The sequence below is a fragment of the Doryrhamphus excisus genome, chromosome 4 (genome assembly GCF_030265055.1).
Source record: "Doryrhamphus excisus isolate RoL2022-K1 chromosome 4, RoL_Dexc_1.0, whole genome shotgun sequence".
Taxonomy (NCBI): Eukaryota; Metazoa; Chordata; class Actinopteri; order Syngnathiformes; family Syngnathidae; genus Doryrhamphus; species Doryrhamphus excisus.
This window is the reverse complement of record NC_080469.1, coordinates 6,831,673-6,856,378: the sequence shown is the minus strand read 5'-3', so window position 1 is coordinate 6,856,378 and position 24,706 is coordinate 6,831,673.

Genomic DNA, 24,706 nt, shown 5'->3' with positions numbered 1-24,706 from the left:
CTGAGCCCTGGCTGGATGTTCTTTTTCAGTACATATTCATTGATAGAGATACAGCAAGCCCAGACAGTGAACTGCCATTGCACACTAGAGAAAGTTAGCCAGAACCCTTTGCCTGTGGCTTGGACTTTGAAAGTGCATGTCTCCTCTTGACTTTCTTGTCAGTTTACCTTAGAACCTTTAGACGACCTTTCATCCAGACGATGCAGATGAAAACTACTTCAAACTACTCGGCCTCAAGCATAGTAAAGTCAGTGTTATCCTATAGTATATATATATATATATATATGTGTGTGTGTGTGTGTGTATGATGAGTATGAGTGCACTGCAGTACATCACTCATTTGTTCATAATGTGCACTTGCACTAAGAAGGCCCGATTTCCAGGGAGTTCCATTCTGACAAATTGGAATGGAAATTCTTACATTTGACATATTATGCTAGCTATAGTTTATGTATTTATACATTATATTATTATTATATATTATAGATATGGGGATGTTACGGTCAGGGTTTTATGCTGCCATACTGATACCACACTGTAAATGTTTAAATGTACTACTGGCTATATTGTTTTTTTTTTCATTTACACATTTACAAAATGACCAAAATGACCAATAGCTACTAATTTTTGTAACATTTATTTTCATATCTTATATCAAGCCAAATAAAGCGAAGATGCTTGTTTCACAAGAACATTAACGAAATGTTTTGTATTTAACAATGCATTTATTTCTAATATTTTCACATTATTAGAGGGACCTCTGCTGGGTCCCACCCAGACACATCTGCTGCCTTCTGAAGCGCAAATGCAGCCAACTCCCTCCTCTGTGCCCGGAGAGGAGATGTGTGCACAACACCCATTTCAAGCGCGGCGCAAACGCTCACTTGCAAGTACAGCGGCTTGCGCCCGAGCCTCTGTCTGACCGAGTATCACATCACAAGCCTCAAAGTCACCACACAATGCTAAGTGAGTGGCCCCAAATGCTGCACCAATCTAAACCCACCCTGGTGAGACAGTAACTTATATTACTCTCACACACGGCAGACATGCTCGTTCTGGATGTTGCAGCGGGGGCGGAAGGGTGGGGATCGGCATTTTAAAGCAAGTATCAGCCGATATCGATACCATCATCCTTTACCGTCCAATACCGACTGGGAAAAGCAAGGCGTGAGGGGTACATGCCATATTTGTGTCACTGTAGCAATTGGACAGAACAACATTAATAGCCCATGTAGCCTGTAATAAAATTAAAAGATGAATATGCAAAGTGCCCCAGGGTTCTGTCACTGCTATTCGGTACCTGCAGAGTCAAGTGCCACCCATATTTAGTGTTTGTAACAAAGATGCCGCAGCAAAGCAAGTTACAGCAGCCAGAGTAAATTAAAGTGATGCCTGGTAGCTGGAATTTTAGCATGGGACCAGCTTTAAAACATTAATATTATCAGCAGGTTGTCTAAAATCTCATTCAGAGAGTTACAAAGAGATAAGAATATCAATAAAATATTGCATCACACAGAACGAAATATCGGTGTCTCCTCATCGTGTGTGTTCTGCTGTATTTTTTTTTATTCCTATGAAAGAAAGCTCAAAAAAACATTGCACATGTCTGAACAGAATGTTTTGTTTGCTCCAAGGCAAGTGCAACAGAAAGCCAGCGTGTTCCAGATAATGAAAGCTGACTAAGTCTTGTCTGTTGGACTGCTTCTTGCCCTACTGATACATTCCTTCTTCTTGCAGGGCATTTACCTTCCCTTTCATTTGCGTCATTCTCACCGCGTTATGTTCAGTCATCTGGCCAGACACAAATTGTCAGCCAAGAATTGACTGTTTCCATAGTGTAGCCTTTCTCCACAGACCTGTGGGCTATAAGGTCATTAGCACTAAAAGCTTTGTCTGGACAAGTGGAGGGAAACAAATGTGTTGATGTGATGGGAACTTGTCACTCAAAAAAACACAAGCCTCAGGTTCAATTGCGAGTTTAAAATGGTGATTGTAGCACATGCAACACCGGAAATTCTTCTCATCTGCAATAACTGCAAGTTCCCGATGTGCTTGTGAACCTCACGGCTGCTGCAGATCAAGTTGATGGTTGCATTTGTTCACCCTCCAAATCTCCAAAAATACTCACACTGCTGATAACTTTAATTGCCTCGGGTTGAATGTTGACTGAACGGAAATGTGTGTGGAAAAAAATTTTATATTGCCATTTACATGCACCGAGGACACATATAGACCTGATCAAAATTGTTATGCGTATTGTATTTTCTGACCTACAAATGTAGTTAGAATGTTGTATTCTCATGATAAACGATGATGAAATTTCAGATAATGAGGTCTGCGCATTTGGAAGTGAGCCCTCCCCCAAGCTCTGCTTCCCCCACCACTTTTCTTGAGAAACTTTACTACAGACTGTACAGACTGTACGGATTGGAGTCGGGATCCAACACATATGGCTGTATGTTAAAAGCAGACATTTGAGATAAATCGTTTATCAACTCCCATTAAGTTGATGGCCCAAACCGGAAGTCTCTATATGCACTTGGCAGTGGGTGAAATTGATGTTTATTATCAGCTTTTATAGCATTTATTATCTCTTAAAGTGTTAGCGGCACAAACCAAAAGTGTTTTTATGCACTCGCAGTGACCAACCACAGCAGAGTGGGCATGCCTGGAGACGGGTTAGGGGTGGAATACATTAAAACAGACCATTTTCACGGGAACCAGGAAATCCCAAAAAATACAGCTCAATGTGTGCAGATTTTGGAAGAACGTGAACACTTTCTGTGCTAGTTATCGTGTGTAGCTGCTATATAGGAGTCCACAACTCAATATCAAGAGCCAAGAAATGAGCATAATAGGCCCCCTTTTAGATTTTGATTAAGTATGTATCCTAATAAATCTTGCAAATTTCGACACAAGCATTGTTTGTTATTAGATTATTGGGGATGTTATCCATTACTAAATCGGGAAGCATTGTTGTGTCATCAAAATACTGCTTGAATACAGACGGTTTGTGTCAATAATTTATAATATGTACGAATAGGCATTTCTGCCACTGATTCTGACAAGCTGAATCTGAGACTTTCACATCTGTCTTTATTTTCCTTTGGGTTTTAACTGTCAACTATTGTGTGGTTTTTAAATTTTGAAGGGTTCTTCTCACTATACACACACACATCTTTCCAATGTCAATGATACATTTACTTTACTTTTCAGTGGTTAACCATATACTTAAGTCATTATTTTGGGTATTTTTTGTCCAACTTTAAATATACAAATGGATAAAACCATAACATATTCATTCACACAGTTATTAATCAACCAATTAGAATTGCTTTCAAAAGAAGAATCAAATTTAATGCTAATTTAAAGGGAAAGCTATGAAGTTTTGGAGTCTTCACCATTACTTCTCTGTGGAGTGAACCAACATTTGTTTGGGTGGGGTTTGTGTCTTGGATTAATTAGGATAAGGAACTCCCAGTTTGAGGAGCTTAGCATGTGCAAGGTGATGTTTTCTTCTGAGTCTTTTCCACAGGGATTGGTTTGCACTCATCCTTGATAGTTAACCCTATGTGACCCTTTCCTAGAGCCAGTCCCACTCCCACCTCAGTGCTGCTGCTTCTCATTAGAGCTTGTCCACTTGAGCAACTACATCTAAGTAGGCAGCCACACAAGCCTCACCTGGATATAGTACTACTACTAACAATGAGGATAATAATTCATTAATATTCTACTGCTAATCCTCACAAGGGTCTGAGGGCGTGCTGGAGCTTATCCCAGCTGTCTTCAGGCAAGAGGCGGGGTTCACCCTGAACTGGTTGCCAACCAATCACAGGGCACATATAGACAAACAACCATTCACACTCACAATGATGATAATTATAATAATTATGATATTGTTTGTCTATATGTGCCCTGACAACCGGTCCAGGGTGTACTCCGCCTATCATCTGAGGACAGCTGGGGTAGGCTCCAGCATACCCGCAACCCTAGTGAGGATAAGCGGCGTGGAAAATTTATGGATAATAATAATAATCACAATAATAATGATGATGATTATTATTAATATTATCATTGTTGTCATTGTGGTCATTATGATTATTATTAGTATTATATTTTCTCATCAGCATTTTTGTGCTGCAAATGTTCTTTTGAACTAATATTTTTTTGAGAAGCCAAACTCTTTATTTAACTGTGGAACTACTTTTCTCAGCACTGAAATCAGCACTTTAAATCATCACTATGTAAAAAAAAAGATGTATGTTTTCCCTGTGACAGCACTAGATAATGGGAAAAATCACAATTTAACTGTATCAGGGAAGAGATGTTCAGTTTAATAATTAAATATGGAATTAATGCATGGACAAGAAATTTAAATTTTAATGTTATTTATGTCTAAATCCCAAGTACCTGAATCCTAACCAATTCCCTCAGGGGCAGTGCCGGCGAGTTGGGAGACAATATTGGGATAAAACAGTGACAGTTAACCAAAGCGACTCAAGGTGGGATGCCCTTCTGGACCGAAAGGGAAGTTAATTTCATCATGAAATTTAAAAAAACAAAACAAAAAACAATGCACCAAAAATCGATGAGATTGTGATTTTTTAAAATTATTATTATTGTACAATGCACCTAAAATCTCTAATGTCATGAACTACAAAAACATTTTTTTAAAAGCTCTATGGGATGAATGGATCTTATCTAAAATATGTAGTAATAACATAACATACTATGAACATTTGTTGGTAATACATACATTTGCTGAGTGAGCCGCATGATATAAGCTGTTTTGTGCAACCAGGGAGACAGCATTGAAATTGCAGCTGAGTCATTACACTCTATCATTGCTATCTCAGTGTATGATGAGACATGAATTTGTCTGACCTCCCCAGGGGCAACACAAAGGACTGAATTCAATGCAGGGTACCCAGGGGCCAAGCTGGCGGCAGGCCCAGCTGAGGAGCACCAGCCAGCCACCACCTGCATACTGCTGTTGGCTGAGTCTCCCTGGATATGAACACCCTCCCCACCAACCCACCATAACCCCGACTTGTGTCCACCCCCTCTCATCATGTTATCTCCACCCAACCCTCCACCCCAGCTCTGACAAGCCTCATCTGCATTGCAGGCCTTTCCTACTCCCACTGCTAATATCTGTCCATCTCATCTGTCCATCACAGTGCCCAAATTCTACGTGAAGGCAACACAATGGCCTCAGCTGTGAACACTGCTTTCACTTTGTCACCGGACTGTTGCCAGGCTGATTTCTCAGATTAAGCCGTGACACCGATTTGTATTCAATCTTTGCTATTTTTCTTTGCATCCAATGTCTGTTTTAAATCACAATGGTAATTTCTGCCCCAACTAATTGGAGGATATTTCCCATTTCGTATCATGTATGTATATGATACTGCTGTATCTTAAATTGTATTAAATTGTATAAAAAGACATTTCACCAAAAAATAGATATATAAAATATAAATAATATAATTTGGACATAATAATTCTATAATAAAATGTTTGCATTGTCTATTGAATCTGCCATGTGTCTTATCTAATCAGCCTTCCCTGTAATGAAATATCTCATTATGCAGCACTGCACGGACAAAAGTGTGTCCTATTTACATTTAGCAGTTTACTCTTGTGAATAAATTAACTTCTACATTCATTTTAGCAGTTGAACCAATTCAGAAAATATGCAGTTAAAGAATCATTATTTACCATCAGTGTGTTAAACAGAGTTGGTCCACAAGGCACTAGTTTCTCTCTGTTCAATAGTGCCCCCTGGAAAAAGGTTTCTAGTATTGCACTCCATGAAGCAGCATCAAAAAAAGGGTGTTAAAAGGCAACACTCCCCTGGACCGATCATTTAGCAGGCCAATGCCTCCACTGAGGATCCACGCTGGCAACAGTAACATCAGACAACGCTCAAATGTTTGGTGGTGTTGCTTAGTAACATTTACAGCCAGAAAACTAATCATGTAATTATTCAATGTAATGATTATTGCAGATCACTGTGGGGGAAAAGCAATATGATTAGCAATCTTGCTCATAACAAAAGGTAATATTTATACTTAATATTTGTCTGTGCGAGACAGCCATGGTATAAATTCTCACCTCTAGTATGAGCACTGTTTGCAATTCATTTCCCGTCAAACTTAGATGTCACAACCCATGTGACCCTTGCCCTTCAGCAAAAACAATATCAAAACACTGAGCTGGGAAGACAGGGGAGCCAGACAGGGAGGACCAGGATGGCAGCCCCAGACAATAAGAGAGTGAAACGGAGGATGGTAGAAATTCTCCTCCCAGCTGTAGACGCAGTCAGATCCCTGTCCTGAATTCCTGAGCTGTCTGGAGGAGCCCTCGGGGCTGGCAGAATGGCAGGGTGCATTGTGGGAGTCTGTCGTGTTTCTGTAAGCCCAAGCGGGGGTCTGCGAAGGAGGTGCATTTTTGACCCCGTCGTCGTCCCGCCGTCTCTGCAACGGTGTCTGAGTCACATGGATGCCTCTACAGCCGGTCAGACGTGTCTCTTAGTTTCATGCCACCACTAACTCAAGGCATGTCCCGGGCGACCACGTTTGACACCAAGAATCAGCTTCCAAGGTGCACTAATGGGAGAGTTCGCGTGAGGTTAAAAGGTTACAGCGCTTTACTACTGCTCTAACCTTGATCACTAAAGTAATTATGAGAGGGGCTGAGAACATGCCTGAAGCGATATAGGTGGCGGAGTAAAAGAGCCAACAGTGTGTGTCAGTGTGTGTGTGTGTGTAAATGTTTATGTGTATGGTCTGGTGTGAGTCTGCATCACGGTCTCAAAGAAGACCCTAAAATCGCACGATTTGTGCTCAAAGTGACTCAAATTAAATGAATGGTTGACTTATCCAACGGTTACCTTTGCAAATCTTTTTCATCTGTGTCTCTGCTGCATAGCTATAGCACCTATATATATATATATATATATATATATTCATTCATTCATTTTCTACCACTTATTATCACAAGGTTTGCAGTGGGCGCTGGAGCCTATCCCAGCTGTCTTCGGGCTACAGGCGGGGTACACCCTGGACTGGTCGCCAGCCAATCACAGGGCACATATAGACAAACAACCATTCACACTCACATTCATACCTATGGACAATTTGGAGTCGGCAATTAACCTAGCATATTTTTGGAATGTTGGAGGAAACCGGAGTACCCGGAAACTCCAGCAAACTCCACACAGAAATACCCAAGGGTGGAATCGAACTCGGGTCTCTTACCTGCACGCTAACCACTCGAACGTTGTGTAGCCCCACCTATATATATATATATTTATATATATTAAATAGGCCAACTTTTGTTTCTTAAAGCTTATGTTATATCTATGCTAATCTTTTGACCTTATGGTTTGAGTTTTGGATTCCCATAGATCAGCTACACACAATACAGAAAACTTTTTAGGTCTTCCAGAATCTGCACCTATTCCAGTTGTATTTCCTTGGATTTGTGCTGACATAAAAACGTCTTTTTAAAATTTATTCCACCCACGGCCCACCTCCGGGCACCTCGCACCAACCTCACTTGCCTGATGAGGAGTACTCATTGTCGGAGACACTGTGTCAGATGGAGCCGTGGTGCTGTGGAGCCATGGAGCTCAGAAGCCAGACATGGGGGCGCCGCGTTTACAAACTTCAGACAATCTTGGCACAACATCGGTAGTGGAAATGTGGTCATTACACGTTTTTTGCGGGGCTACCATGTTCCAGACAGTGAGCACTGTGGTTCTCTCAAACCTCCGTAGACGCACAGTGTGTCCGACATTGATATACCTTTCCCGATGAGAGTGCGCTGCTTCTGGCTTCAGCTTGGCGGATATTTCAAGTTCATGTTCACAAAAACAGTCCTGTTTGAGAAGCCGTTGACAGATGAAATTATTTTCCTCTTGCTCGAATAAATTCTGCCTGAGCTTGAAGAGAAGCAGAGGTTGGTGGATGGCGGGCAAAGCAGAGCTTGGGGGCGGGCAAATAGTGGATCCGCCCATAAGGAGGCCCAGCCCTCCGTGACATCACAAAGGAGCAGAGCGTTTTTAGCCATCTCAAACTTCTTTCAGGGCTCACTTCCAAATGCACAAACCTCAGTATCTGAAACTAGGGCATCGTTTAACACGAGAATACAACATTCTCCTTAAATATTTACATTTCCTATCTGTAATCCTGTCAACATTAAGGTCATTATCACAGGCTTGAAGAAAAAAAAATGAATTGACTTTCCCGCAGCCTTTTCCTCCTCCCCTTATCCGTTTTTGTTTTTTTAAACCCTTTTACCATAGATGCCGTCTGATGGTTATTACGCTGCAGTCAGCACCAGTAAGGGCTTTGATTTGGATCGAGGATGGACAGCCAATCGGATACTCCGGCTCAGCGCAGGTGTAATTTTTTTTAGTCTACCACTTGAGTTTTTGTTCCGTAATTCTCAAGATCTTTCAAAAAATGTCTTATTCCCTCTTCTTGCTTTTGCATATTGTAGCTCTACAAAAATGCATAGAAAAACAACAGATTTTGATAAGGTTGTGTATGAAAAATATGACACTTGACTTTCTTCCCTGAAGCCTTTAGCTATCAAAAACATACACATGGCTACTCTGTTAAAACAGATTTCACATGCTAACTTATTATATATTTTTTTGTACATGACACGATGCAGAGGTTAGCCTGCGTGCCATTTTATTATTTATTTTTTATTCCAGTTTCTACACCCTTATTTTGTAATGACTTCCTGTTCTGATTCCATCCACTTTTACTTTCCTGCTCCAACGCACCTGTTTCTGATTGTGTGTTGATCATTTAGTTCAGCCTGTGGCATCTTTCAGTTTTGGAGCAATGTCATTAGTTTGCTCGATTGCTGGTGTCCTGTCGCTGCACCGCAGAGATTATTAAAAAATATTAATTTTTACCTCTATCAGGTCTCATCTCCCGCATCCGGTCGATCACAGCATTTGTCTTGACTCCATGTTCAAGCAATGGGTGCCAAAGGCCCTATCTATTTTCTGGTATAAAATATGCTGTAACTTCTTTAATATTTGGGGTAGAGAAGTGAATGAGGTATCACATTAAAGTTGAAGTCATGCTTCATCAGATTGATGCAAATTGATGCAAATCAGATTTACAACCAGAATACAAATTTCAAAATTTTGCCAGATAATTAAACATAATTTCTCAATAGTTGCGTACATAAACTGGGTAGTATATTGACATAGCGTTCATTATACATACGTCCAGTTAGCAACTGGAAAAATAAAGATGAACTTTGTATTATCAGTGCGTGGCTGCTGACACCTGTTCTGCAGTTTCTTTGCCGCCAAATCAGGAGGGGGTTTATTGTCAGTTGACTGATGTCATATAACGGGCGCCCCTGATAACGCATTCATTTGAAAAATTGAGTCTCTTGTCTGTCCCTCTGATGGAAATATGTCATTTCATTTTATGCGACATTTAACATCATCGTGTAACTGCACTCCTCTGGGTGCAGCACCGGTTTGACTACTGGTGGGAGAGGAGGCGGTTCTAGAGTTGACCCATTATCAGTAATGGGTCAGGGTCACACAATGGGGGCACTTTGTAAGATCTGTTGGGGATGCACTGCGGTAGGCAAAGAGGTTACTTTGATCTTTGTGCGTATGTTCACCGGAGTGTGCCATGTCTGAAAAGTGATCTGCTCTCTGACATTTCCCTCCCATAAGAACCTCAGCATCTGTATCATTTTTCCCAAAAAAAAGCATAACTGAAAAGAAGATTAACATGAGAGTTCACTAGAAATATTGCAGGCAAAAATAGAGACCTGTGCTTAAAACAACTGATGCAGATAATCTTTGTCCTTGCCATTGTCTTCCTATTGTATCCAAGATAAATGGGCTGTTAACAGTTTGTGTGCGTGTGCCCGTGCGTCCATGCAACTGTGTACCTCACATAGGAACTCAGTGTTTGTAGTTCTTAAGGTCCAGAGGGCCCCTGGTGGGTGTGCTCACTTTAAAGGGCCCAGTGAACTGTGAGGACTTGAGACATGAGACGGTACTGCCCAACTGGCCCCAGGACACGGGTTCACTCGGAGAATGTGAGCTGAGAAGGTGAACTGGGCTGAGACGGGCTCAAACCTCCATTCCATTCCACAAGACAACAAGCCCATTTGATGGAGGGGAACATGTTGTGGTTATTTGATAGGATTTGCTGTACATTGAAGCCACTAACTGTCGCTTGTATTTACAATAAGGACCTAATACTGCATTGGAAAGTCCTTCACACGAGAGAACACAATTTTTGTTAAAACAGTATGCAACATACTAAATAGATCATTAGATTAGATTTATTATCACTGCACATATATTGACCTACTTTCAATAGGTTTTAGTATTTTTAATGTACAAAATGTATCAAACATCCTTACATTTTTATGTATGCCACCCTCGGTGGACATAGTTGGGCACCACTGCCAAGAGTATGTGCAAATGTGTGATGCACTGTAATACAACTAAAATATAACATGCAGACAATATATGTATCTCAATCAGGCTGACTGGCTTTTGTGCTGGCTAAAGTATTTATTTTCATCCATGCATATAGCAGATATATGTGAAATTGAAAACTGTTTCAATTTATTGTTACAAATGTAGTTTTTAAATTCCCCTATTTTGTATAAATGATTAATTTTGTTCTGCGATAGTTTGAGGAAATCCTTAGAGATGACACCATCCCAAGAGAAAACAGAAGAAAAGCAGACTCCAAGTTAGTGTTGATCTCAGGTTATGATGTTTGCTGTTTTAACATGGACCTCCCCTCTTGTTTTTCCTGTTGTTTCTTCTCCCCTTTAGGCAGGGACTGGCACACAGAGCCCGGCGGGGATAGCTCCACAGCTGGATAGTGGTGTACTCGATCATCCCTAGTTTTTCTAGATTTTATGTTGCTTTCTGGCACTGATGATACCAATCAAAGGTCAGTGACCATTCCAGAACTCAACAGCATTGAGTAGAAAAACTTAATACAAGCCTTGACCATGACTATAATCAACAAAGCTTACATTTTTTTGTCTCCGTTTTCTATATACTGTATCCTGTACAATGTATGCCTGTATTCGTCCCACAAGAGGAAATTTCAGTATGTCACATGACTGTCATATGACAATTTTCCTTTTGTCTCCAGTCTGGTTCTGAAATGTGTTCTAATTTTGTCAGCAATTTTATTACAATAATATCACCCTCATTAAATAGTTATGTCCATGTTATATGTTATATGTTATGTACCTTGGACAAGTCATAATAAAATCCATTCCTCCATTTTCTACCGTTTGTCCTCATTTGGGTCATGGGCAAAACCCATGCAAGCTTGGGGGGTTCTGCAAGACTCAACACAGTGCGGTACACAGTATAAAACTGCTTCTGAAACTAAATATCTGAAATAAACATATTTAGACATAATTAGACATCCATGGCAACTAAATAATACATTTTTTTGCTTTTATTGTGGTTTCCCTTGGTCCTAGTTACATCTATTCTGCCAAATTTTGCCACATGTTTTGCCAATTTATCTGAAGCAATGTTGGAGAAGGCTTATGGTGTGAAATGAACGGAAATTTACAGACAACGAGCTCAGGTGGACATTCCTGTTGTTAACATGCCAGTTGTGCACTCTTTCAAAGCCTATGGCATCTGTGGCATGACAGAACTTCACATTGGAGACAGTCTGCTTTTTGTAACCAGTGCAACGCACACCTGTGTAGCAGTCATGCTCCTTAACCAGCATCTTGATATGCCTCCCTAGCAGGTGACTAGAGCAAAGGTGAAGAACCCACAAATACCGAGGACCTGCTAACTTTAAATGCCTCTGAAGGGAAACCATTACAGTAATGCCTCATTTATCATGGTAAATTAGTTCCAGACCCAACTATGATAAGTGAGTTTCTGAGAATATTTTATAGTTAGAGCATTGACAACCTGTTTATAATCTTCTAAATAAAATCTTTTTACATTATTAAAGCCCCCTACACATTAACTAACACCCCTGTAGTCACTTTAACATTGGTATTACCCAATGTAGTAGACATAATAAGTGTAAATAAGCCATTTAAAACATAAAGACTTGTTTGTGTTGCTATTAATGTGTTCCCTTTGGCAGCTGAGTGATGTACGGATAGGACAGAGTTTTAGCTTGGCGTGGGTTATGGCCACAACAGTAGCCCTTATTTTTATGATGGATTTTTATTTGAGATTATTATTATTTTTAAATATAATTCAAACCTGCAATAAAAGCCTGTTGTGGCGTGATCAAGTCTTATGTGTGTCTCACCAAACGTAACAATAATCATACTGACACCGAGGGACCAATGTAGAATACTACATATGATTCACAGCGTCTTTGAATGCGTCTTCTGAAAACCTTATATTTGTGTTTACAGTTAATTTACCCATTTTATGCATGAATGAGTTTAATTGTCCACTTCAAATATTCTTACTTGACCCAGTTTTCCCATCTGGGGAAAAAAATACATACTGACAGTCAGTACTCACGAAGACATTTGATTGGCAAAGTAAGAAAACATCTCAAAATTGTGTGCGTTCACAAACAGAGTATAGTTTGCTACATTACAAAACAATTTCTGCTCTTTAATTAATTTAATTTAAAAGTTGAATTGGTATGTCTCATGACACCTCTAGTGTAGAGTGTACAATTTATCCACACAAGAATATTCTATAATGTTCACAGGGCAGCGTTCAAGTTGTGCTGTGGGTGAGGTCTGACCGATGTCAATTAAAGGGCTATTTAAATATTTAAACAACAAAGTTCTGGAGTCATCCCATGGGTGCAGTTATGGTTGGGGGTAATGCAGCTTCAGCTCTCCAAGGGGCAACTGAGAGTCAGCAGGCAGTGTGGATCGTTGGGAGGCATCGCAGCTAGGGTTACAGTGTGAATTAAAGCTGACACTAAGACGCACTCCTCACAATGACCTGCAGAAAAAGCAGACAAAAGAGGCTATTTTAAAGCAGGACAAAGAGGAGGTTAGTGGAGATACCTGAGCCCGACCCAGCCTAGTCAGTGTGTCTGTGGACACATGACTGGTGCCGAAGGACCACCGCAACTCGACGCGACGGCAGAAGAAACACACTGAACAGCACAGTCCTGCACAGCCATAACACCAGGACACACAGACACACTAAGTAATATACTATGATGAGCCGAGACATCATTTTTGGTATTTATATCAGTGTTGTCAGTGGATTGAATGGTTTAGCATTGGGTTTCTTGTCACACGCATGCAAACACATTTTGAGTTCATGACGGTTCAGAACAGAGAGATACTGTGAGCAATCTGTTATGTTCCCTCGAGGACTTTGTCATCTTAAAAGCATATTTAACCTTTGCAGTCTTTTCAGAAATATCATTTTCATATCATTGCGGCCGAACACAGTCAATCACTGCTATAGACATTTTGTAATGGCATTACCATCACCAAAAATACTTTGGACAATTCAAAGCTCTCTTGCCAACAGTCATGTCCACCCCTTCTCTGACAATGCTTGCTTGGGAATTCCACAAAAGTCCATCTGTCTCCATTTTCTGTCACCGTGGTCGTCAACATGCTTTCTTCTTCATCCTAATCCTCCACTTTTTAGTTTAATAGTTTATTTCACACATAAAAACATTCAAAATACAACCAACCAACCAAAAGGCAATACAAAAAACAAATCACAGAGTCAGGATGACAACTCTTTGAGAGGTAGAGGCAGCTGGTAGGTGTGTGACTGAGTCACTGTGAGTGTCACAGCAGATGAAATAAAAGTGGTGTGCATTTAAGGCTAGCAAAGCCTTCTCACCTGGCCTAAACATTCTCAGAAGCACTGAACTCCATTAACGTTTCATCTTCAATCTTTATTTCAGGCAGGCTGAGCTGCTTCATGTATGTTTATGTTAGAGGTTTTTGTCCAATCACATTTCAGCTATGTGTTGCCGTGGCAATGTGATCTGCCCAGGGCCTTCAGAATCAGGAGTGCTGGCTGATGTCACATAAACACTATTAATAATGGAGTTCTCTTAACCAATCGGATTTCAGATCCACCTCACAGCGCCAACTAGCTAGCTCACCACAATAATACCGTTGTGGCATGGTTATAATAACTACTTTTTCTTTAATGAAGGGGCTGATGATTAACCGCCTCCTCATCATCCAAATAGACATTACGGTCTGCAAATGTCATGCAATGTTATGTTGCATTTTTGGATATTATTGGTCGTATAATTGTGATGTGATAGTTGTGATATTTAGTGGTTGATTTAGGCTATATTCACATGAATAATAATGTTTAACACATATATTTCTGTGCATGTATGCAGTGAATGCAAAAGCAATGTGCAAGTGTCTTTTTCTTGTTATTACCACAATCTGCCCGTTCTCAGTCTTTCATTTTATAAAATAAATTTCACCCCAAAATATGTTTTTTTTCTTCATTGAACATTTTTGGTTGGTGCCACTTATAGTCTAGAAAATACGTTATATAATCCTAAAGACGCATAATCCGGTACCACTGCATTACAAGAAAGGAGGGCAGAAATAGCTTTTTTCTTAGTTTTAAGCATGACATTCAATTGTTTATCTGCCTCACTTCCTGCTTCTGTAAGAGTGGAAGTGGAGTCATTTTTTTTTCATTGCTCAAGGAAAAAAGTGCACTCAGGTAAAAAAAAAAGTGACTGCCACACTTGTAAAGGGACAGGAAGAAAAATTATAAGCAATTTTCTTACTCTATTTCTGTGCAAGAACGTGTAAATTTTAAATACTACTAACAATATTGTAGTTTTCTGCATATGTTCCATACCTAAGATGTACGGGGTCCACCTTTTTTAAATGCCATTGATGGGATTGGTCACTGGTATGAATATAGGTTATTATCGGTATAAAGGTCACATGCAATGATATGATGGAATCCTGTAGATGTTAACTACACATTTTGCTTTATTTTCAATTGTGAAAATAAGTATGCATGGAACCGCTTGAGCCAATAATTCATAATTGCTGTGTATGCATCACAGTGAGTGTGTATTGACACAGCTTTTCATTTTAAAAGCAAACTCTGGTGACTGTGCACACAGACTGAGGAGGCCCCGCAGGAAACTAGAAGCTTATATGTCTCCGGTCTCTACCAATTAACATGGATAACTCTGACCCAAAGAACAAGCGAGGATTCCTGTCTAATTGAATTACTGTCAGTCCCCAAGCCTACAAATATTGTCTTGAACCCATACAACTCTCTTTTTACCAGAAAGATTTCTGAGAAAATGCAGCCCACAATACTGTATATGCCAGTACTTATTTAGGCTCAGCTATATAGTGATGGCGATTGTTTTCCTTTAACAACCTTCCTTTCTTTCAAACCATTCATCATTAAAACTACAAACAGCTAAAGAACTGTGTGTAACTGTGTTACTTTAAAACAACTCAAGTAATTTTTTTGACACAAAATTCAGCTCTTATTGGCTTTTGGCTCTGCTAGTGGATCCTTGCTAATTCGTCGTTCAGCATTTGAGACACCAAAACTTGTTGTATCTGCAACACCACAGATTTTGGAACAAAAAATAATGAAATTACTTTATTAATTAAATTTTCTTAGCATTTAATTTACATTTTATTAATTATTTATTAGTATTATTTTTTTGAGAGGGAAAAAAACACCCATAGTATGTGCTTTTCTCTTTAAAAATGTAATAATAAGTCTGTAATAATTTATAAATATGTGATCATAAAGCATAAAATATCAGCACAATACATAAGCATGTAATACATAAATTCATAACACAGAATACAGTATATGCTGGTGTGGGGTTTGGATATCAAAGCGCTGTTGTTTGCACGAACTTGCCCTTCTGACTGGTGGTGCCACTGTATACCTCTCATTCACTTCAGTCTTCAAAGTGGCTATTTTTTTTCTGTGAGCTTTTGTAATTTCTAGGGTTGTATCTATGCCAAAACGTCAGAAAAAAGTATTGACACTGCAGGAGAAAGTTGAAATGGAACTCGATATGTGAAAATGAAGAAAAAAATTTGCCACCGTAAGTTGCCTTTATGGAGTGAATGAACGCACTGTTCCATAAAGAAAAAAGAGTGCATGGAATCAATTATACATTGCATGAAAACACAAGCTAACAATCCCCAGTAGATACATACTTTAGTAGTTTATAGTCTTGTAAAATCAATGTTATTTTTTTCAAGTCACACCAACATGAACACACTATCAAATATGCATACGTATCTCTAGTGTCCATGTCAGATTCCAACATAGACAAGATAAAATTAACAGCTTCATTGACCATCATTACCTTGTAGCTTCCTCAAGAGAACCTGCTGCAAGCTGCTTGCCAAATGCTTTAAAATTTAAACAGGAAACAATCCAGAGGAGACACAATCACATCAGTTCTGTCACAGCAAGACTTAATTCTTGTTGCCTACCAGCGCCTTCTGTCAATAATGTTGATTCCTGGTGTTACCCTGCATAGTAACTGCTATCCATAATGCCCTATACAACATAAACTGAGGCTAGATGTACAAAATCCAAGCCAGACATGACTAACTGACCTAGAGGAATCCTTGACTTAGCTTCCTGTAGATAACACACTGACACAATGATCATCAAGATGTAACTGTCATAACTACAAAGCAACAATATTAACATTTGTCATAAAACAGCACTGCATTAGACAGAATATGAAAAAAACATTTTTTTCTCCTAAGACAATTGCTGCAAGGAGGATGAGTCAGAATTTGACCTCAGTGCATCAGTGTACAAATTCTTCAAAATGTCAGACTGACCCATAATTCCATTGTTTCTGATGTGTTCTCACCATAACAAATACCTCTCAAAAAGTGGTGATGGGAACATCCACATCGTCTTTCTATCTCGCCAACTGTCTGGTAAAAAGATCAAATTCCTTGACAATGCCTCTGGAGTGTTTCATAAGGGTTTTCATTGACCTTAAAATCATTTGCTGACCACAAACCAAGAGTATTTCTCCTGTGGGCAGGAGATTGATCTCTTTTTCAGCACACAGCATCACTGTGTGGTTCTAAGAGCTGACCTTCCACGGCAGAACCCTCCATCAAGAAAGGCCTTCTGCATGGAAATCTCTCTGGAGGATGGATTGGGTTCCAAGGCCCTCTCCTCTCCAGGGACTCATCTAACCTGAGGAACAGGGGGCTTTCATGGGAGATCACAGGTGTTTATATACAAAATGGCAATTTTTTTTCTTCGTCCATAATTCCATGTTACTCCATTACCAGATCTTATCGGGAGCCCAGTATCCCATTCCTTGGGTTTTAGACGTTAATGAAAGATGCTTTGCCTGCAGCCACTGGGGGCTAAATCAACAAGACTTGGGATTCCTGTTGGCCTTTGTTGGGGAAAACCAAAGGCTGTGCTGAGGTCAGATACATGGAGATGAAGATGGAAAGGCTTGTCCAAAACAAGCTGGGATGAAAGCTAGAAGAATATTATAAAGGAAATTCAGAGAACAGATAGCACAGTATGTTTCTTGCGCCAAATGTAATCATACACTGCTGTGCTATACGTTGAAAAACAAAACAATGTACTAGGATCAGGTTGTATCTGCAAATGCAACCAGCTTATTTCTTCTACATTGTGCTGGTATGCTGGTCTGGAAACCAGTATAACTAATTGTAATACTAATATTGATAACTAATTGTTACAAGCAGCTGTGATGAAAACGTTCCAATATCTACTCCAGTTTTCTGATGTCATTCTAGAAGAAGAATAGCCAACCAACCATAACCCTCACTGTATGTCACTGTTTCACAGGCATCAACAAACATCATCTGTTGTGACTGTGGGCATTTGGGCTGAATATGGCAGAAATGTAAATGATATGTAATTAATGTCAGTATTTATTTTCACTCATAACACTGCCTCCTTCTTTTTCTAAGGACATGGTTTGATAGAAATGTAAGAAAAATAGCCTACATTCTGAAGTTTTCAATAAAACAGATTACAGATTTACTGTCTTAATTTGGCAGGCCTCATAGCTAGGAGACCCGAGTTCAATTCCACCCTCTGCCATATCTGTGTGGAGTTTGCATGTTCTCCCCGTGCATGTGTGGGTTTTCTCCGTGCACTCCGGTTTCCTCCCACATTCCAAAAACATGCTAGGTTAATTGGCAACTCCAAATTGTCCATAGGTATGAATGTGACTGTGAATGGTCGTTTGTCTATATGTGCCCTGTGATTGGCTGGCAACCAGTCCAGGGTGTACCCCGCCTCTTGCCCGAAGACAGCTGGGATAGGCTCCAGCACCCACCACGACCCTTGTGAGGATAAGCGGTAGAAAATGAATGAATGAATGTCTTAATTTGAGTTGAGGAAATTTCTTAAAACCAGATGAGTCATTGTTTATAAATAACAGCAGCAACATGTTAAGTAAAACCTTTTTCAGCTGTGACATATATAAATAAACACAAGATGTTTTCAAGTCCACCGTTCACCATTAAGAGACGTCTTAAAGTAACCTCTTTTCTGTCCAGTCTCAACTTCCGGTTTGGATTCGGGATCCAACACATATGGCTGTATGTTAAAAGCAGACATTTTAAAAAGATAAATCAATGTTTATTATCAACTCCTATAAAGTTGACCAACCACGGCAGAGTGAGCATGCCTGGAGACGGGCCGTGGGTGGAATACATTAAATCAAAATGGAAGTACTAAATCCAAAGAAATACAGCTGGAATAGGTGCAGATTCTGGAATATCTAGAAAGCTTTCTGTGCTGGTTATCGTGTGCAGCTGCACTATAGGAGTCTACACTTCAATACAAAGGGCTGAAAATGAGCATAATAGGTCCCCTTTAACATTTTAGTGATAAGTTCCCTTCTCTTTCACTGTGTGGCGAATTCATAAACGAGTTGTTTTTTTCTGAAAAAAATTGGAACCATTGTTCTCATACTAACTATTGTTCATTTTGTTCAATGGCCTCAGTCTACTCTGGGATAAATATCATCAATATGTGTTGAGCATATGTAACTTCAGCCATGTATGATCATTAAAAGGAGATCAGATTAAATGTCACTTCTAGAAAAGGAAAGAGAAAGCGAGAAAGAAATAAAGAGGAGATTTGTTTGTCAGTCAGCTCGGCCCCACTCAATCTCCTTAGTCTTGTGAAAGAGCAGGAGAGAAAGAGTGAGGGTCAGCTTTCTGTAAATCTTCTGATGAAATGTTGACAAAACAGACAATTTTCTGTAATTTTCCTGCAGGCTTCTTTCACCAGCTTACTCACTCAGAACCCTTTCATTTCAAACAGGCGTGCACTGCGACCTCTGACATGTATCTCGTCCCTGGCTTCTTTGGCCTGACTGAAAGTCATAACAGTTGTGCCTTTTAGATCAGGTGGATGCCGTTTAAGAAGGCAGCTTCATAATGGAGGCCTTTGTCTCTCCAAGCGGCTCTCTTGGGCCCCAGTAAAAGGATAAGAAATGTAGTTAATAGCTCAGGAGTGCCCTAATCATCAGCTGCCATTACTGCTCCAATATCAGCAGAGATGACAGACTTATCAATAACAAAGGCCCAGCTGAAGCCTCTGCCGTTCTGTCATTTTGATCTTTGCTCCACTAATCGGAGTTTTCATTTGAGCTAAGCACCAGGCAGCACACCTCTCATTCTCTTCATGCTGTGCCAGATATCACTCATCTTTACAAGCCACTCTGTATTCACTCAACCCCGGGCCACCATTTCCACAAATTAGCTTGATTTCTTCAGCAAATATATGGCACATCGGAGAGCTCATTATCTTCATAATATGAGTGCTTAGAACTGTTAAAACTCTCTTCTGCTTCAGGGTTTTGCTCTGACTGCTACAGTTGGAGTCCAGTATTTAATAGGATTGCACTCAGCTTTCTTTAATAGTTTTTAATTATTCTGTGTCAAAACATGGACATAAAACTAACACTGTCATTTATTGTTTCCTTGAGTATGGATGCAAACTCATGAGACACTACATTAGATACACTTACACAGTCCAATCAAATCTAAGACTAGAGTCTTAAAACTTAAATATATTTTCATTTGTTTCCTAGTTGTGATGTGTCTATCTACTTCTATAATGTAAAGTGTTAGATGCAAAAATTCAAAGCACAATATTGCAGTGAAAATCAGGAATTAAAATGCAGCATTATCTGCTTTTTACAGTATTATGTATTGCATAGGTCCTTTATGTTATGGTAACATTTATGTCACTAATGGTGAAGACCGAATATTTCAGTTTCAGCAAGACAATAGTATCTATCAGAAGATAAACAAAAGATATAATAAAATATAAATGACTGCGCTTTAATAGTGTTATGTGTGGACGTTCAATGTTATTCCACCAAGGGGAAACCTGAGCGTGCCAAGGAGGTGCTCCTGCACCTGGATGAGGCGGCTCTTTCATTTACAGTCACGGTGAGGATCAGGCACTGACAAACTCAGACACCTGCTACTGGGAAATATGTTCTGCAGCAGTGAGCTATGGACTATTTCTGGCCAGGAGCACTGGGAGCCCATTGTTCTACCCAGCACTGACAGCCAAGGTATCCAAGGGAGTCCTGGCACAAATACTTGAAGATGTTTTATTCATGTTGCTTTTACAAAATGGAAATGCTTATTCAATTTTACCAAACAGAACTGCATTTTAACTGCTTTTGTCAATATCATGTCAATATCAATTACTCATGGACAACATAAAAGATTGATTTAAATATATTTTAGTTGAATTCATTAATAAACAAATATAGAAGTTTGCTTGCATGACTCAACTCCTCTGCATACAATGCATATATTGATAAGAGACATGGTATAGTTTCAAGCTTAGCATTTAACAGTGGAGCTCCTTATTCCCTCAGTTTGAAATATGATATGTGCTCCTCCAACCAATCATTCCATCCCCACTCCCAGACACATATATATATATATATAGGGGCAGTGAGTTTGGGGATTTTGCAATGTCATCTCGGATTAAAAAGAAGCCAAACATCAGAGCTCCAAGCCACACCATCTGGAGCCTCCTTGCGATCCTCGGAGCTGCACCGCCCATAAGCAGCCCCATTAACCTACCGCCAAATAATTCCTGGTCAAGCAAATGACACTGAGCTAACAAGGCCCCATTTGAAAAAAAAAGATTACAACTTCAACAGGAAACGCTTTGATAGGGAATTTGTTTGAGTTCTTATCAGTGCCACCATCATCCCTATAATAACAGCAAAACTATCTCCAATCACCAAGGTTTGGCTGCACCTTCAGCTGGGCATCAAACCTCTTGAAAGCAGACGAGAAAAAAAAAAACAACAAAGAATAGAGGGGTGAATTGTTTCAAAGAAGCACATGCGATGACAAAGCAGTTTCTTTCTTTGTGATGATCACCCACCTGCACAAGATTAGGTCAGATATTCACCTGGCTGTCACTCACACTTAAAAAAAAACAGAGTACACATTCATTCAACTACAAGTTTCACAGACCACATTTTATATAATTTTATAAGAGAACAACACATGAAATTAAACACTCACAGTCATAAAGTTATCATGAAAATACACTTGGGTGTAATGACAGGGCAAAGTTACAGGCTAAATAGATAAGGCAATTACAAAATACAATAATTTGAAATGCAGTGCAATAATCTGATCATGATCAATGATCTGACCATGAAGAGTGAATTGTCACAAAGTGGGGTTCTTTATTTAGAAATAGTTTGATAGAGCATGGGAAACCATGGAAAACAGTATTTGAGCCCTTTAGACGTAAAATAACACCTTCCTTTACATATTTACACTCATATCACTCAATGGAGTAGACGGAATAACAGAAAATAAAACATACATAATAACTACAGGGAGTTGAAGCAGATATTCCTTCACCTTTTGGTAAGCTACTTAGTCGGCGAGCAAGGACACACCATGACCACTATGAGCTCTAATTTCCCACGCAGTGGTAATTTGGTTCAGTGCACCACTGTGCGCAGCCAATTTGGTAGACTGGACTGCGCCAAGATGGGGACTCCAGGGGAGGTGTCCACATTTTGAGCCTGGTGCAGTGACAATTTCGTAACAAAACAGCGCACCACAGGTAAATTGGCTGACGGGCGTACAGTACAGACACATCACCAAAACATCACAGGCAGATTTTTGTGAGTGTTATGCACCTTTCAGTGGAAAAAAACCATGGCAGCAACCACTATTTAACCGTCTAAACCTACATGTCCTTTTTGTATTAATTGTCGCATCACATCTGATGTCGGATCAAAGACGTCACCCTCAACTCAAGTGAAAGTGTGATGCCAACCGGGGCCGACTCTACACTGGGACTTGATTTGTCCCCCCAAATCAACATTTTAGAAGTGAAAACTCTTTTCTGACAGTGAAAACTGTCAGAAAAAAAACACAAGACAGCTCCAAACATTGCTCATCTCCGTGGTTCTGCTTCTTCACACACCACTCGTCCCTCGCGTTCCTCCCCTTACTAACTATCCAATCACAAATGAGCCAACACTCAGCATGGACTTTGCGGAAACAGAGAACATTTTTTTCTGTTTTTCTCAAGGAGGATGAGGAGCAGATACCTATTTGGCAATGTAGAGCAGGGATGCTGGTGGAAAACAAGCAAGATGCCTGGATTATCCTGATTCTGTGTTTAATGTAACTGTCAGGAACACATGACGTGTCCCACAAGGTGGTGTACGTGGTGCATGACGCGCATTGTGGTGTGCCTCTGATGCGGTTAAGATTACACTCGGCTGTGTTAAACCCTCTCACGCCTTCTCTCCCCCGTCTTTGCCAATTGCAGCCGTGCGAGGGATGGATGAGGCTGAGGATGAGTGCGCTGGCTACACGCCGTTGCCGCGGCGTAAATGCGGCGTAGGATTATGTAAGCTTTGATTTCCCTGCTGGCTGCACGGCGGATGAGTAGTTAGCGCACAGGCCACACAGCTAGATGACCTGAGTTCGATTCCACCCTTGGGCATCTCTGTGTGGAGTTTGCATGTTCTCCCCATGCGTGCGTGGGTTTTCTCCAGGTCCAAAAACACTCTAGGTAATTGGCGACTCCAAATGGTCCATAGGTATGAATGTGAGTGTGAATGGTTGTTTGTCTTATGTGCCCTGTGAATGGCTGGCGACCAGTCCAGAGTGTACCCCGCCTCTTGCCCAAAGACAGCTAGGATAGGCTCCCGCACCCCTGCAACCCTCGTGAGGATAAGCGGTAGAAAATGGATGAATGATTTCCCTGCTCCTTTTTGGACAATATGGAATTGTGAACTGTAATATGTAATTTATTCTAACATAACTTTTGAAATAAATAATTACCATTACCAGTTGATCAGTTTTATTCAAAATATGAGGTAAGCATTTATGCAACATTTTATTGTTGGGGTAGATTTTCAGTTTTCAGTTCCAGAGGCAGATAAACTTTCCTTTCAATTGGAACAGGGAATTAACTATTCATAAAATCTGAATACATATTTGATGTCTGTGATATTCATGTAGGACTGTGAAATTTTAAAGGTAACCAAATTGTCAAGACTCAGAATCCAAAGGATTTGCAAGCACAAGAACATCATCAATTACAGTTATATTGTTGTGGTTTAATTAAAACGATAAATTCTCAAGTAATATGAAGGAGTGGTCTCTTCCTATGTTCTACCTGAAAAATAGCTTGCTGGAACAGCTGGTCCCTTCTGTTACTGCTCTGTTAGTCCTACCATGAGCCCAATGAATCTTTCGGTTCAAAGGGTCGACTGCTTACTGTTGTACAAACATGTTTTTTTCATTGGCATGCTTTTATTTTGAAGGCATGACTTTCCTGGCTACAGGTTGTGTGATGCTGATGTTGTCAAGCTTTGCCTCTGTGAAAGTACCAGAGAGGATTTTTTTCATGAAAGTTAAAATAGAGAAAATAGAGAAAAATGTACAAAATATATTTTCAACATCTACTAAGCTGCCTTCATTTATGTCAAATGCTAACTGAATTGATGTTCCTTTTTTAGAGTCTGGAGTGACCAAAAATAATGTGACAAAAACAGTTAGGCCACAAAAAATGCTCCAGAAAATCTGTTTGGCCGGAAGTAGGGGAGGCCCAATTGTATTATCTTCTCTGTGAGGAAGCTTACTGTACCGCACTTCATGAGGGAGCATTTGCGCTACCAAGGAGGTTGGAGAATGACGCCATCAACAAAAATGTCAAAAACCCATCATGATTAGATGTGTAATGTCTAAACTCAACCGGAAGCCTGAATTACATTACAGTGTCATGGTGTCGTCTCGCGGAGTTTGACATGCAACTCCCAAAAATTCTCACATCAGCGGCAACACGTTTTTGGTCGGTTTTTTTTTTTGTGCATCATTCATGTTTTTTCCCTCCTGCAAAAGCATCAAAAAGTCAGCCATAACAAAAGAAGCAATGGCACAAATGAATGTACAATAAAAGTCAATGTTTTAAAAGGTTAGAAGATTAAAAATAGTTCCAGCTCCAACAACGGTCTGGATGTTCCTTCAGTTAGCAGACGTAAGGATTAAAAGTTATTACAATGTAAATGTATAAGTTAGTACAACTTACAGGAGAGTGAGCAGAAGTAAGGATTAAAAGTTATTACAATGTAAATGTATAAGTTGGTACAATTCACAGTTGAGTTGACAAAAATCAGAATTCAGAGTTGAGCAA